Source organism: Peromyscus eremicus, unplaced genomic scaffold, assembly GCF_949786415.1.
Source record: "Peromyscus eremicus unplaced genomic scaffold, PerEre_H2_v1 PerEre#2#chrX_unloc_3, whole genome shotgun sequence".
NCBI classification, from domain to species: Eukaryota; Metazoa; Chordata; class Mammalia; order Rodentia; family Cricetidae; genus Peromyscus; species Peromyscus eremicus.
Window position 1 is genome coordinate 757523 of NW_026734290.1, and position 14728 is coordinate 772250.

At 53.8% G+C, this 14728-nt stretch overlaps 1 long non-coding RNA gene across 1 annotated transcript; it reads left to right on the forward strand.

The window, feature by feature from the left end:
• The first annotated feature begins 1990 nt into the window (after positions 1-1990).
• LOC131901129 (uncharacterized) lies at positions 1991-9069 on the forward strand. The gene is made up of 4 exons (XR_009376379.1): positions 1991-2145; positions 5506-5583; positions 5903-6174; positions 8921-9069. It is a non-coding gene; the product is annotated as an uncharacterized LOC131901129 (long non-coding RNA).
• Positions 9070-14728: the final 5659 nt, after the last annotated feature.

Below are 14728 nucleotides of genomic sequence, written 5' to 3' on the forward strand. Positions count from 1 at the left end.
GGTCTGCGAGGTCCCTCCCCAGCCCCCATCATCATCCTATGCAAGCTGGTTGTGTGTACCCAGTGATCCAGGAGCTCAAGGCAGTGTGGTGGCTCAAGGGGAATCCCAGAAGAAGCATCCAGACCAGGGTTTGGACACAGGGGTGCTCACAAAGAGGCCAGGAAGAACTTAGGTACCATGGTGGCCAGGTTTCATGGTCCCTGCCTCCCCTGACAAGCTTCCTCTGTGTCATGCAGGATACATGCAGGCCGCATACTCCTTCTTGTGTTCTCCTGCCTAGCTCCCTTTGCCTTAAACCCAGGGAGAACTCCCAGGGTCAAGTTCAAAAAGCCCGTTGTCCTGCACTGCCCTGTCCAGACATCATTTCAGCAGGAGGAACACTTAAAGAAGGCTCTGATATTAACAGAGGACACTATCTGTAGACCTAGAACTGCTCTCTCTCTCTCTCTCTCTCTCTCTCTCTCTCTCTCTCTCTGTGTGTGTGTGTGTGTATTGGGTGTTTGTGTGTTCCTGGTTTTGTTGTGGCCTAATCCTGTGAGTGTCCATAAGCAGTGCCTGAGAGGCACAGTATGTAAGAGTTATGGTGGTCAGGCCAGGGTTGAGGGAAGGACAGGTTGGCATGTAGTGGAGCCTTCTAAGGCTCCATCTTTCAGCTCCAGTTCTGGTGAGCACAAGGTTTTCAGTGGTGCATCCTGTGTGTGGTTTGGGCCTCAGGGGTGTGCCGGGGCATGGTGGCTGAGAGAATTGTGTCAGAACCATCGGGTAGGTGGCAGGACTGTCCTTTGGAGTAGCCTGCCAGGCAGTTCTAGGAAGTCAGGGCCTCCAACCTCACCCCCTGCACCAGGAAGCTCCCCTTTTAGCCTCACCAAATGTCTCCAGGAGGCTTTGTAGAGATGGAGAGTTGGAAGACCATAGACAAGCTTGTCTCCAGGTGGCAGGGAGAGTGATTTCCTTCTAGGCTCCATCAAGAAGATGTCAGCAGTGTGGAGGATGGCTTCTGGAGACTTTCAGTGCTCATGGAAGGAAGGCTTCCCGTTGGGGAATACGAAGCATTTCCCAAATGAACATGGCCTAGCTACCTTGGATACCAGGGATGGGACTGTACATGGGAGACAGGGACAGAGGGAGACAGAGATAGAGGTGGAGGTGGAGGTAGAGGAGGATAGATAAATGAGGGGGGGGCGACAGGGAGAGAGAGGGGGGAGGGACAGGATGAGAGAGTGTGGGAGAGCAAATGAGAATCTGCTTGTGGGGTGTTGGGTGTTCTCTAGTTTGTGGCTGTTTTTCATGCAGGCTGGTGGGCAGACCCACTCTGTCTATGGACATTTTTTTCTGTTCCATCTATCTTTGCCCGTGGAGGGAATTTTGTGTAGGACACCTGGAATGTTGTGGGACATCCAAAAGGACAGACAGGGTGGGTGGGTGTTGCAGGCATCCTGGAGTTAAGAGTGAGAATTGCTTCTTGTCCCTCAGCTTTGATGTTACCTGTCCTCGGTCCACTTGAATCTGTTAAGAGAGCTGAGTCCTGTGTGTGCCTAGGCCCTGCCATAGGTAGGTGGGTGTCCGTAGAGGATACAGAGAGTTCCATGCCTTACAGGGTCTTGGGGAAGTTAGAGAACTGAAAGAGAAGTTTCCTGAGTGGTGCCTGGTAGTTGGTGTAGGGTAGGGTGGGGAGGTGGGAGGTTAGGGGTGGGAGGTGGTGGACTGTGCAGGGGAGAGGGATTGTGACAGACCAGGAGGTAGGTCAGAATGGTTGCCTGGTTCTGCCTAGGAGACGGTTAAGGTGGGGGCCTGGGCCCAGGGTTTGGTAGGCAAGAGGGCAGGTGAGTGCAATGTTTCTTCTTTTGATGTGTCCTTGTCTCCACCTCAGGGCCCTGGCTGGCCTGCCTGTTGTGGCGAGGTTGTGGATGTCCCGGGCCCCCAGTGGTCCCTGCTTCTCGTAATATGGGGCAGCATCCACCTGAATTCAGAACTTCACCTTGGAGGCCAAGGTTTTGGAAGGAAGCCCTTCTCCTCTTGTATCTCAATATCAGACCATCGGAGCATGGGACAAGGTACTCAGGCCCCCGTCCCTGGAGTCTTGACCAGTGCACACAGCTGCCTGCCCTTTTGCCTTGTGTCCATCCGGGAGCGGCCTTCTGCCAGGTTGGACTTCCATGCTGGACCTAGCGTCTCATGGAGTTGGGTGGTCGTCTCACTTGGTTTGAAATCTTCCCATGTGCTCAGGGTTCTGGGTCACCACCAAGGCACTGCCCTAGCAGGACCAGAGTCAGCCTGGGATGCCCCTTTTTGGGTGGCCGGCTTGACCTGGAAGGGTGGGCCAGAAGACCCAAGGCCATCCTGGCAGCTGTACTGGTCACCCTGGTGGGTGGATTCATGAGGAAAACTGCTGGAACTCTGAAAGCTGCTTTGTGTGTGTGTGTGTGTGTGTGTCTGTGTGTGTGTGTGTGTGTGTGTGTGTGTGTGTGTGTGTCTGTGTCTGTGTGTGTCTGTGTCTGTGTCTTTGTGTGTGTGTGTGTGTGTGTGTGTGTGTGTGTGTGTGTGTGTGTATTTGGGGTGAGAGCAGGCAAGGACAGAAATGCAGCTGTGAGAATACCTTGGCTTGGCAGCTAGGGGGCGAGGCTGAGCCCCTGGTCCCCAACCCCATGAATATGTTTCTGAGGCTCCTCCCCTTGAATCCAGATGTGGTTTGTGGAGGACTCCCTTAGGGTCTGGGGCAAGCTCTCAAGTGTGCCTGCTCCCACATCCACACACACCCCGCCTGGCCCCTTGCATGACACCCTCCACCACCCGCTCCCTCTCCCCTCACCCCACCATTACCTTCAGGCAGGGTCTTCAGGGGGTGGAACAAAGCCCAGTGTCTCAGGGCAGTGCAGTGCATGGAGGAACCAATGGAGGAACCAGTTAAGGTCTGTGACCCCATTCTACACACCACACCCTTACCCCCTGAACACCCTCGGATCCCTAGCAGCCTCCCTATAGCCCCATGTCTGGCCAGTCCTAGCCTAGATGGTTGGCCTCCATCTTGGAGCTTTGTAGCCCAGCTTTGTTTTTTGTTTTTTGTTTTTTTGGTTTTTTTTTAATTTTATTTATTTTTTTTTGCTTTGCAAAGAGCAGAGGGAGAGAACCCTTCTGCCTTGGCCCTTGGCATTCTCGGTGCACTGCTGCCATCACCTGGATTCAGTTTGCCGATTCCATCAGCAAGTCCCTGTGCTTCCCCAGAAATGGAGGCCAGCGGCTTAGGAAGGGCTCTGACCTGGGTCCCCAGGACCAAAGCGGTTCTCTTGTCAGCTCCATGACCCAGGTGAGCTGGAAGAGGAAGCAGGGTCCAGGTGACCAGCTCCGGGCGGGCACTACGAGGCTTGGCTTGCAGGTCACGGAAGCACAGCCTCCCAGGTCCTGTGGCCGCCATGTCTGGCAGCAGGAGAGGACCTCTCCGCAGGGGATTGTGCAGTCTGGGCTGATGGGGGTCCTTGTGGGGAAATTTCCTACTCTGTGCTGGCCCGCCTGCCCTTACCGTGGTGCACAAGGCCACTCCAGGACCCCCTAGCTTTTGTCTGAGCCTCCCTAGCAGTACCCACAGCTCACTTCCGGAGACCACACAAACTCTGCCCTCCATCTCTGGGAGGTGCTCAGGGTCTCAGGCCTGGTTGCTGGTAGCCACTATGGCCAAATGTCTGTCATCCATTTAACTTCTCCTGCCATCCCCTCTCCTCTCTGACTGCCAGGCCTTCTCTCTGGCTTCCCTTTTGTTCCTTTTACAAATAGATTTCCACTTGAGCTGTGCTACAGGTGGAATTCAGGGACTGGGACCTGTCACAAAATGTTCCTGCTCCAGAGTCACATCCTCAGATCCCTACAAGGGGTCTGAAAGCTCCTCCCGCCCCATTATCATCCTATGGAAGCTGGTTGTGTTTACCCAGTAAGGCAGTGTGGTGGCTCAAGGTGAATCCCAGTAGAAGCATCCAGAGCAGGTTTTGGACTCAGGGGTGCTCACAAAGAGGCCACGCAGGATTTAGGTGCCATGGAGGCCAGGTTTCACAGCCCCTACCTCCCCTGACAAGCCTCCCTTCTGGGATGCAAGACACAAGCAGTCCAAATACTCCTTCCTGTGTTCTCCTGCCTAGCTCCCTTTGCCTTAAACCCAAGGAGAACTCCCAGGATAAAGTTAACAAAGCCACTTGTCCTACACTGCCCTGTCCAGACATTATCTCAGCAGGAAGAACACTTAAAGAAGGTTCTGAAATTAACAGAGGACACTATCTGCAGTCCTAGAACTGCTCTCTCTCTCTGTGTGTGTGTGTGTGTGTGTGTGTGTGTGTGTGTGTGTGTGTGTATGTGTGTGTGTGTGTGTGTGTGTATGTGTACTGGTTGTTTGTGTGTGCCTGAGTTTGTTGTGGCCTAATCCTGTGAGCGTCCATAAGCAGTGCCTGACAGGCACAGTATTTAAGAATTATGATAGTCAGGCCAGGGTTGAAGGTGAAGGACAGGTTGGCATGTAGGGAAGCCTTTTAGGGCTCCAACCTTCAGCTCCAGCTCAGGTGAGCACAAGGTTTAGACTGGTGCATCGTGTCTGTGGTTTGGGTCTCATGGACGTGCCAGGGAATGGTGGATGAGAGCATTGTGTAGGAACCATCGGAAAGGTGACAGGACCATCCTTTAGAGCGGCCTGCCAGGCAGGTCTAGGAAGTCAGGGCCTCCACCCCCAGCAGTATGAAGCTCCCTTTTTAGCCTCATCAAATGTCTCCAGGAGGTTTTGTGGAGAGGGAGATTTGGAAGAGCATAGACAGGCTTGTCTCCAGGTGGCAGGGAGAGTGATTTTCTTCTAGGCTCCATCATGGAAGATGTCAGCAGTTTGGAGGAGGACCTCTGGAGCCTTTGACTGCTCATTGAAGGAAGACTTCCTGTTGGGAGTGCAAAGCATTTCCCAACTGAACATGGCCTAGCTAACCTGGATACCAGGGATGGGACTGTACATAGGAGAGGGACAGAGAAAGACAGAGATAGAGGTGGAGTTGGAGGTAGAGGAGGATAGCTAAATGAGAGAAGGAAAGTAAGGCGAGAGCAAATGAGAATCTGCCTGTGAGACGTTGGGTGTTTTTGTGATTGTTGGTGTTTTTTTTCATGCAGGCTGGTGGGCAGACCCACTCTGTCTATGAACACTTTTTTCTGTTCCATGGGTCTGGGCCCCTGGAGGGAATTTTGGTGAGGACACCTGGAATGTTTAGGGAAATCCATAAGGACAGACAGGGTGGGTGGGTGCTGCAGGTATGCTGGTGTTAAGAGTGAGAATTGGGGGCTGGAGAGATGGCCCAGTGGTTAAGAGCACTGGCTGCTCTTCCAGAGGACCTGAGTTCAATTCCCAGAACCCACATGGCAGCTCATAGTTGTCTGTAATTCCAGTTCCAGGGGATCTGACACCTTCACACCAATGCACATAAAATAAAGTTTAAAAAATATTCTTTAAAAAAAAAAAAAGAGTGAGAATTGCTTCTTGTCCCTCAGCTTTTATGTTGCCTGTCCTCGGTCCACTTGAATCTCTTGAGAGAGCTGAATCCTGTGTGTGCCTAGGCCCTGCCACAGGTAGGTGGGTGTCCACAGGGGATACAGAGAGTTCCATGCCTGACAGGGTCTTGGGGAAGTTAGAGAACGGAAAGAGAAGTTTCCTGAGTGGTGCCTGGTAGTTGGTGTAGGGTAGGGTCGGGAATTGGGAGGTTAAGGGTGGGAGGTGGAGGACTGTGCAGGGGAGAGGGATTGTGACAGAGCTAGAGGTAGGTCAGAATGGTTGCCTGGTGCTGCCCAGGAGACAGTTAAGGTAGGGGCCTGAGCCCAGGGTTTGGTAGGCAAGAAGGCAGGTGGGTGCAATGTTTCTTCTTTTGATGTGTCCTTGTCTCCACCTCAGGGCCCTGGCTGGCCTGCCTGTTGAAGCGAGGTTGTGGATGTCCCTGACCTCCAGTGGTCCCTGCTCCTGGTGATGTGGGGCAGCATCCACCTGCATGCACTTCACCTTGGAGGCCAAGGTTTTGGAAGGAAGCCCTTCTCCTCTCCTATCTCAATATCAGACCATCGGAGCATGGGACACGAAGCTCAGGCCCCCCACCCTGGAGTCGTGACCAGTGTACACAGCTGCCTGCCCTTTTCCCTTGTGTCCATCCGGGAGCGGCTTTCTGCCAGGTGGGAACCTGGTGCTGGGCCTAGGGTCCCATTGAGTTGGGCAGTAGTCTCCCCTGGTGACAGAATTTCCCATGTGCTCTTGGTTCTGGCACACCACCACCCCACTGCACTAGCAAGTCCGGGGTCAGCCTGGGATGCCCCTTCTTTGCTGGAACCTTGACCTGGAAGCTTGGGTCAGTAGACCCAAGGAGTTGTAAGGGTCACTCTGGTGGGTGGAGTCATGTAGACAGCTGCTGAGTCTCTAAAAGCAGCTGTGTGTGTGTGTATGTGTGTGTGTGTTTGTGTGTGTGTGTGTGTGTGTGTGTGTGTGTTTCTTGGGTGATGGCTGGAAAGGGGCAGAGATGCAGCTGTGAGAATACCTTGGTTTGGCTGCTGGGGGCTATGATCCTGAACCCCAACCCCATGAGTATGTTTGTGAGGCTCCTCTCCTAGAATCCAGATGTGGTTTGTGGAGGACTCCCTTAGGGTCTGGCTCAGGCTCTCAAATGCGCCTGCTCCCAAATCCACACACTCTCCCCTTGGCCCCCTCCATGACAACCTACACCAACAGTCCCTTCTCCCCACACCCCACCATACCCACAGGCAGGGTCTTTAGGGGCTCGCACAAAGCCAAGTATGTCAGGGAAAGTGCAGTGCTTAAAGGTTAAAATGGAGGAACCAGTTAAGTTCTGTGACCCCCATCTACACACCACACCCTCACATTCTGCACACCCTCGGATCCCTAACAGCAGCCCTAGAGCACAATGTCTGGACAGTCCTAGCCTAGATAAATGGCTTCCATCTTGGAGCTTTGGCTTTTTTTTGCTTTCCGTAGGGCGGAGGGAGAGCACCCTTCGCTCTTGGCCCTTGGCATTCTCGGTGCACTGCTGCCATCATGAATTTTCAGTTTGCCGATTCCGCCAGCAAGTCCCTGAGCTTCCCTGGAAATGAAGGCAGTCTGGCTATGGAAGGGCTCCCACCTGGGTCCCCTAGGACCAAAGAGGTTCTCTTGCCTGCTCCGTGACCCAGGACAGCTGGAGGAGGAAGCAGGGTCCAGGTGACCAGCCATGTCTGGGAGCAGGAAAGGACCTCTCCACAGGGGATTGTGCAGCCTGGGCTGCATTGGGGTGGTTGTGTGGAACTTTACCTGCCTGCGTGCCAGCTCGCCTACCCGTACCGTGGTGCACAAGGCCACCCCGGGACCCCCTAGCATTTGTCTGAGCCTCCCTAGCATTATCCACAGCTCACTTCCGGAGACCACACAAACTCTGCCCTGCTTCTCTGGGAGGTGCTCAGGGTCTCAGGCCTAGTTGCTAGCCCCTGTGCCCAAATGTCTGTCATCCATTTAACTCCCTTCTTTACATCCCCTCTCCTCTCTGGGTGCCAGGCCTTCTCTCTGGCTTGCATTTTGTTTCTTTTACAACTGGCTTTTCTCTTGAGCTGTGCTACAGGTGGAATTCAGGGACTGGGACCTGTTAGAAAAGGTTCCAGCTCCAGAGCCACATCACCAGATCCCTGTAAGGGGTCTGGACCCCTCAACCCCCCATCATCATCCTATCCAACCTGATTGTTCGTACCCAGTATGGCAGTGTGGTGGCTCAAGGTGAATTCCAGTAGAAGCAGACAGAACAGGGTTTGGACTCAGGTTAGCTCACAAAGAGGCCAGGCAGGACTTTAGGTAACATAGTGGCCAGGTTTTATGGCCCCTGCCTCCCCTGACAAGCCTCCTCTGTTTCATGCAGGACACACATAGTCCTGTCTTCTCCTGCCTAGCTGGACTTATCTTATACCCGGGGAGAACCCCCAGAGTGAAAGTCGAAAACCTCTTGTCCTGAACTCACATGTCCAGACATCATCTCAGCAGGAAGAATACTTAGAGAAGGCTCTGAAATTAACAGAGGGCACTATCTGGAGTCCTAGAACTGCTAAGCATGCAGGAGTGCTTTTGTGTGTGTTTGTGTGTTTGTGTGTGTGTGTGTGTGTGTTTGTGTGTGTGTGTGTGTGTGTGTGTGTGTGAGTGTGTGTGTGTGTGTGTGCATGTATACCTGGGATTATTGTGGCTTAGTCCTGAGAGAAGACATAGCAGTGCCTGAGAGGCTCAGTATGTAAGAGTTGTGGTGGTCAGCTTTGGGACGTAGGGGAAGGACCGGTTTGCATGTAGGGGAAGTCTTTTAAGGCTCGTTCCTTCAGCTGCAGCTCAGGTGAGCACAAGGTTTGTAGTGGTGCATCCTGTGTGTAGTTTGGGGCTCAGGGGGGTGCCAGGGCATCGTGGATGAGAGCATTGTGTAGGAACCATCAGAAACGTGGCAGGACTGTCGTTTGGAGTGGCCTGCCAGGCAGGTCTAGGAATTAAGGGCCTCCACTCCCACCAGCTGAACATGGCCTAGCTACCCTGGATACCAGGAATGGGACTGTACATAGGAGTGAGGGATAGAGGGAGACAGATATAGAGGTGGAAGTGGAGGTGGAGGAGGATAGATAAATGAGAGAGGGGGATGACAGCAAGAGAGAGGGTGGGAGAGCAAATGAGAATCTGCCTGTGGGGTTTTGGGTGTTTTCATGATTGTTGGTGTTATTTTCATGCAGGCTGTTGGGCAGACCCACTCTGTCTATCGACACATTTTTCTGTTCCATGGGTCTGGGCCCCTGGAGGGAATTTTGTGTGAGGACACCTGGAATGTTGTGGGAAATCCATATGGACAGACAGGGTGGGTGTGTGCTGTAGGCATCCTGGTGTTAAGAGTGAGAATTGCTTCTTGTCCCTCAGCTTCTATGTTGCCTGTCCTCGGTCCGCTTGAATCTCTTGAGAGAGCTGAGTCCTGTGTGTACCTAGGCCCTGCCAGAGGTAGGTGGGTGTCCACAGAGGATACAGAGATTTCCTTGCCTTACAAGTTTTGGGGATGTTAGAGAACAGAAAGAGAAGTTTCCTGAATGGTGCCTGGTATTTGGTGTGGGGTAGGGTGGGGAAGTGGGAGGTTAGGGGTGGGAGGTGGAGGGCTGTGCAGAGGAGAGAGATTGTGACAGAGCTGGAGGTAGGTCAGAATGGTTGCCTGGTGCTGCCTAGGAGACAATTAAGGTGGGGGCCTGGGCCCAGGGTTTGGTAGGGCAAGAGGGCAGGTGGGTGCCATGTTTTTTTCTTTTGATGTGTTCTTGTCTTCACCTCAGGGACCTGGACACCTGGCCTGTTGAGGCGAAGTTGTGGATGTCCCGGACCTTAGTGATCTATGCATCGCATGATGTGGGGCAGCATCCATCTGAACGCTCATCACTACCAAGGCCAAGGTTTTGGAAGGAAGCCCTTCTCCTCTCCCATCTCAGTATTAGACCATTGGACATTGGGACACGAGTCTAAGGCCGCTGACTCTGCATCCCTCACAAGTGCACACAGATGCCTGCCCTTTTGCCTTGTGTCCATCCTGCAGCGGCCTTCTGCAATTTGGGAAGCCTGTGTTGGGCCTAGGGCCCCATGGAGTTGGGTGGTTGTCTCCCTTGATGTTAACCTTCATTCCCACTGTCCTAGCAGGACCAGTGTCAGCCTGGGAGGCCCCTCTTGCCGGGCCGCCTTGACCTGGAAGCTTGGGTCAGCAGACCCAAGGCCATGCTGGCATCTCTACTGGTCACCCTGGTGGGTGGAGTCATGTAGACAGCTGCTGGATCTCTGAAAGCTGCTCTGTGTGTGTGTGTGTGTGTGTGTGTGTGTGTGTGTGTGTGTGTGTATGTGTGTGTGTGTGTGTCTGTGTGTGTGTGTCTGTGTGTCTGTGTGTCTGTGGTGAAGGCTGGGCTAGGGCAGGGATGCAGCTGTTAGAATACCCTGGTTTGGCAGCTAGGGGGTGATGCTCAGCCCCTGAACCCCAACCCCATTATTATGTTTCTTTGGCTCCTCCCCAATAGTCCAGATGTGGTTTGTGGAGGACTTCCTTAGGGTGTGGCTCAGACTCTCAAGTGAGCCTGCCTCCACATCCACACACTCCCCACTTGGCCCCCTCCATGACACCCTCCACCACCTGCCCTCTCTCCCTGCACCCCACCATACCCTCAGGCAGGGCCTTCAGGGACTGGCACAAAGCCCAGTGTGTCAGAGAAGTGCAGTGCATGGAGGTTACAATGGAGGAACCAGTTAAAGTCTGTTACCCTCATCTACACACCACACCCTCACCTTCTGCACACCACTGAATCCCTAGCATCAGCCCTAGAGTGGCATGTCTGTCCAGTCCTAGCCTAGATGGTTGTCCTCCATCTTGGAGCTTTGGCTTTCTTTTTTTTTTTTTTTTTTTTTGCTTTGTGAAGGGCGGAGAGAGAGCACCCTTTGCCCTTGGCCCTTGGCATTCTCGGTGCCCTGCTGCCATCTTGCGGATTCAGTTTGCCAATTCTGCCAGCAGGTCCCTGTGCTACCCTGGAAATGGAGGCGTGCCGCCTAGGGAAGGGCTCATGCCTGTGTCCCCCAGGACCAAAGCGGTTCTCTAGCCCGCTCCATGACCCAGGAGAGCTGGAGGAGTAAGCAGGGTCCAGATTACCGGCTCTGGACGGGCGACACGTGGCTGGCTTGGGGTTCACGGAAGCACAGCCTCCCGGGTCCTGTGGCCGCCATGTCTGGGAGCAGGAGAGGACCTCTCCGCAGGGTATTGTGCAGCCTGGGCTGCATGGGGGTTGTTGCTTGGAACTTTTCCTGCCTCCGTGCCAGCCCGCCTGCCCTTATGGTGGTTCACAAGGCCACCCCGGAACCCCCTAGCTTTTGTCTGAGCCTCCCTAGCAGTATCCACAGCTCACTTCCGGAGACCACACAAACTCTGCCCTGCATCTCTGGGAGGTGCCCAGGGTCTCAGGCCTGGTTGCTAGCCACCTTGGCCAAATGTCTGTCATCCATTTATCTCCTCCTGCCATCCCCTCTCCTCTCTGGCTGCCTGGACTTCTCTCTGGCTTGCCTTTTGTTTCTTTGACAACTGGATTTTCTCTTGAGTTGTGCTACAGGTTGAATTTAGGCACTGGGACCTGTTAGAAAAGGTTCCAGCTCCAGAGCCACATCCCCAGATCCCTGTAAGGGATCTGGAATCCTCAACTCCCAAATCATCATCCTATCCAACCTGATTGTTCGTACCCAGTATGGCAGTGTGGTGGCTCAAGGTGAATTCCAGTAGAAGCATCCAGAACAGGGTTTGGACTCAGGGGTGCTCACAAAGAGGCCAGGCAGGACTTAGGTACCATAGTGTCCAGGTTTCACAGCCCGTGCTTCCCCTGACAAGCCTCCTCTGTGTCATTCAGGACACACATAGTCCTGTCTTCTCCTGCCTAGCTTCATTTGCATTAAACCCAGGAAGAACTCCCAACATCAAAGGTCCAAAAGCCCCTTGTCCTGCATTCTCATGTCCAGACATCATCTCAGCAGGAAGAATACTTAGAGAAGGCTCTGAAATTAACAGAGGGCACTATCTGGAGTCCTACAACTGCTAAACATGCAGGAGCGCTTTTGTGTATGTGTGTGTGTGTGTGTGTGTGTGTGTATGTGTGTGTGTGTGTGTGTGTGTATACCTGGGATTATTGTGGCCCAGTACTGTGAGAAGTCATAGCAGTGCCTGAGAGGCACAGTATGTACGAGTTATGGTCGTCAGCTCTGGGATGTAAGGAAGGACAGGTTTGCATGTAGGGAAGCCTTTTAGGGTTCCATCCTTCAGATCCAGCTCAGGTGAGTACAAGGTTTGGAGTGGTGCTTCGTGTGTGTGGATTAGGGCTCAGGGGCATGCCGGAGCGTGGTTGGTAAGAGCATTGTGTAGGAACCACTGGGAAGGTGGCAGTACCGTCCTTTAAAGTGGCCTGACAGGAAGGTCCATGAAGTCAGGTCCTCCACACCCACCCCCATCACCAGGAAGCTCCCTTTTCAGCCACAGCAAAAGTCTCCAGGAAGAGACTTTTGTAGAGAGGGAGATTTGGAAGAGCATAGACAGGCTTGTCTCCAGGTGGCAGGGAGAGTGATTTTCTTCTAGGCTTCATCATGGAAGATGTCAGCAGTGTGGAAGAGATCCTCTGGAGATTTTCAGTGCTCATTGAAGGAAGACTTCCTGTTGAGGAGTGAAAAGCATTTCCCTACTGAACATGGCCTAGCTAACCTGGATACCAGGGATGGGACTGTACATAGGAGCGAGGGACAGAGAAAGACAGAGATAGAGGTGAAGGTGGAGGTAGAGGAGGATAGATAAATGAGAGAGAGAGAAAGTAAGGCGAGAGCAAATGAGAATCTGCCTGTGGGGTGTTGGGTGTTCTCTAGTTTGTTGGTGTTTTTTTTTTTTTTCATGCAGGCTGGTGGGCAGACCCACTCTGTCTGTGGACACTTTTTTCTGTTCCATGGGTCTGGGCCCGTGGAGAGAAATTTGTGTGAGGATACCTGGAATGTTTAGGGAAATCAATAAGGACACACAGGGTGTGTGTGTGCTGTAGGCATCCTGGTGTGAAGAGTGAGAAATGCTTCTTGTCCCTCAGATTCTATGTTACCTGTCCTAGGTCCACTTGGAATCTCTTGAGAGAGCCGAGTCCTATGTGTTCCTAGGCCCTGCCACAGGTAGGTGGGTGTCCACAGAGGATACAGAGAGTTCCATGCCTGACAGGGTCTTGGGGAAGTTAGAGAACAGAAAGAGAAGTTTCCTGAGTGGTGCCTGGTATTTGGTGTAGGGTAGGGTCGGGAGGTGGGAGGTTAGGGGTGGGAGGTGGAGGGCTGTGCAGAGGAGAGAGATTGTGACAGAGGTGGACGTAGGTCAGAATGGTTGCCTGGTGCTGCCTAGGAGACGGTTAAGGTGGGGGCCTGGGCCCAGGGTTTGGTAGGGCAAGAGGGCAGGTGGGTGCAATGTTTCTTCTTTTGATGTGTTCTTGTCTTCACCTCAGGGACCTGGACGCCCTGCCTGTTGAGGCAAGGTTGTGGATGTCCCGGGCCTTATGGTCCCTGCTTCACATGATGTGGGGCAGCATCCATCTGAACGCTCATCACTACCAAGGCCAAGGTTTTGGAAGGAAGTCCTTCTTCTCCCATCTTAGTATTAGACTATCAGATTTGGGACACGGGACTAAGGCCGCTGACTCTGCATCCCTTCCAAGCATACTCAGCTGCCTGCCCTTTTGCCTTGTGTCGATCCTGGAGCGGCCTTCTGCAAGGTGGGAAGCCCGAGCTGGGTCTAGGGTCCCATTGAGTTGGGTGGTCGTCTCCCTTGGTGTAACACCTTCCATCCCACTGCCTTAGAAGAACCGGGTACAGCCTTGGAGGGCCTTCTTGGCGGGCCACCTTGACCTGGAAGCTTGGGTCAGCAGACCCAAGGCCATGCTGGAAGCTGTACTGGTCACCCTGGTGGGTGGGGTCATGTAGACAGCCACTGGATCTCTGAAAGCTGCTGCTGCTGCTGTGTGTGTCTGTGTGTGTGTGTGTCTGTGTGTGTGTCTGTGTGTCTGTGTGTCTGGGGTGAAGGCTGGGCTAGGGCAGGGATGCAGCTGTTAGAATACCCTGGTTTGGCAGCTAGGGGGCGATGCTCTGCCCCTGAACTCCAACCACATTATTGTATTTCTTTGGCTCCTCCCCTATGGTCCAGAGGTGGTTTGTGGAGGACTTCCTTAGGGTGTAGCTCAGACTCTCAAGTATGTCTGCCCCCACATCCACACACTCCCCACTTGGCCCCCTCCATGACACCCTCCACCACCTGCCCTCTCTCCCTGCACCCCACCATACCCACAGGCAGGGCCTTCAGGGGCTGGCAAACAGCCGAGTGTGTCAGGGAAGTGCAGTGCATGGAGGTTACAATGGAGGAACCAGTTAAAGTCTGTTACCCCCATCTACACACCACACCCTCACCTTCTGCACACCACTGAATCCCTAGCAGCAGCCCTAGAGTGGCATGTCTGTCCAGTCCTAGCCTAGATGTTTGTCCTCCATCTTGGAGCTTTGGCTTTTTTATTTTTTTTTTTTGGCATTGTGAAGGGCGGAGAGAGAGCACCCTTCGCACTTGGCCCTTGGCATTCTCGGTGCCCTGCTGCCATCCCGCGGATTCAGTTTGCCAATTCCGCCAGCAGGTCCCTGTGCTTCCCTGGCAATGGAGGAGGGCTGGCTAAGGAAGGGCTTTCGCCTGGGTCTCCCAGCACCAAAGTGGTTCTCTTGCCCACTCCATGACCCAGGAGAGCTGGAGGAGGAAGCAGGGTCCAGGTGACTGGCTCCGGGCGGGGGCCATGAGACTTGGCTTGCAGGTCATGGAAGCACAGCCTCCAGGTCCTGTGGCCGCCATGTCTGGCAGCAGGAGAGGACCTCTCCGCAGGGGATTGTGCAGCCTGGGCTGCATCATGGTCGGTGTGTGGAACTTTTCCTGCCTGCTTGCCAGCTCACCTGCCATTACCATGGTGCACAAGGCCACCCCGGGACCCTCTAGCTTTTGTCTGAGCCTCCCTAGCAGTATCCACAGCTCACTTCCGGAGACCACACAAACTCTGCCCTGCATCTCTGGGAGGTGCTCAGGGTCTCAGGCCTGGTTGCTAGCCACCTTGGCCAAATGTCTGTCATCCATTTATCTCCTCCTGCCATCCCCTCTCCTCTCTGGCTGCCAGGCCTTCT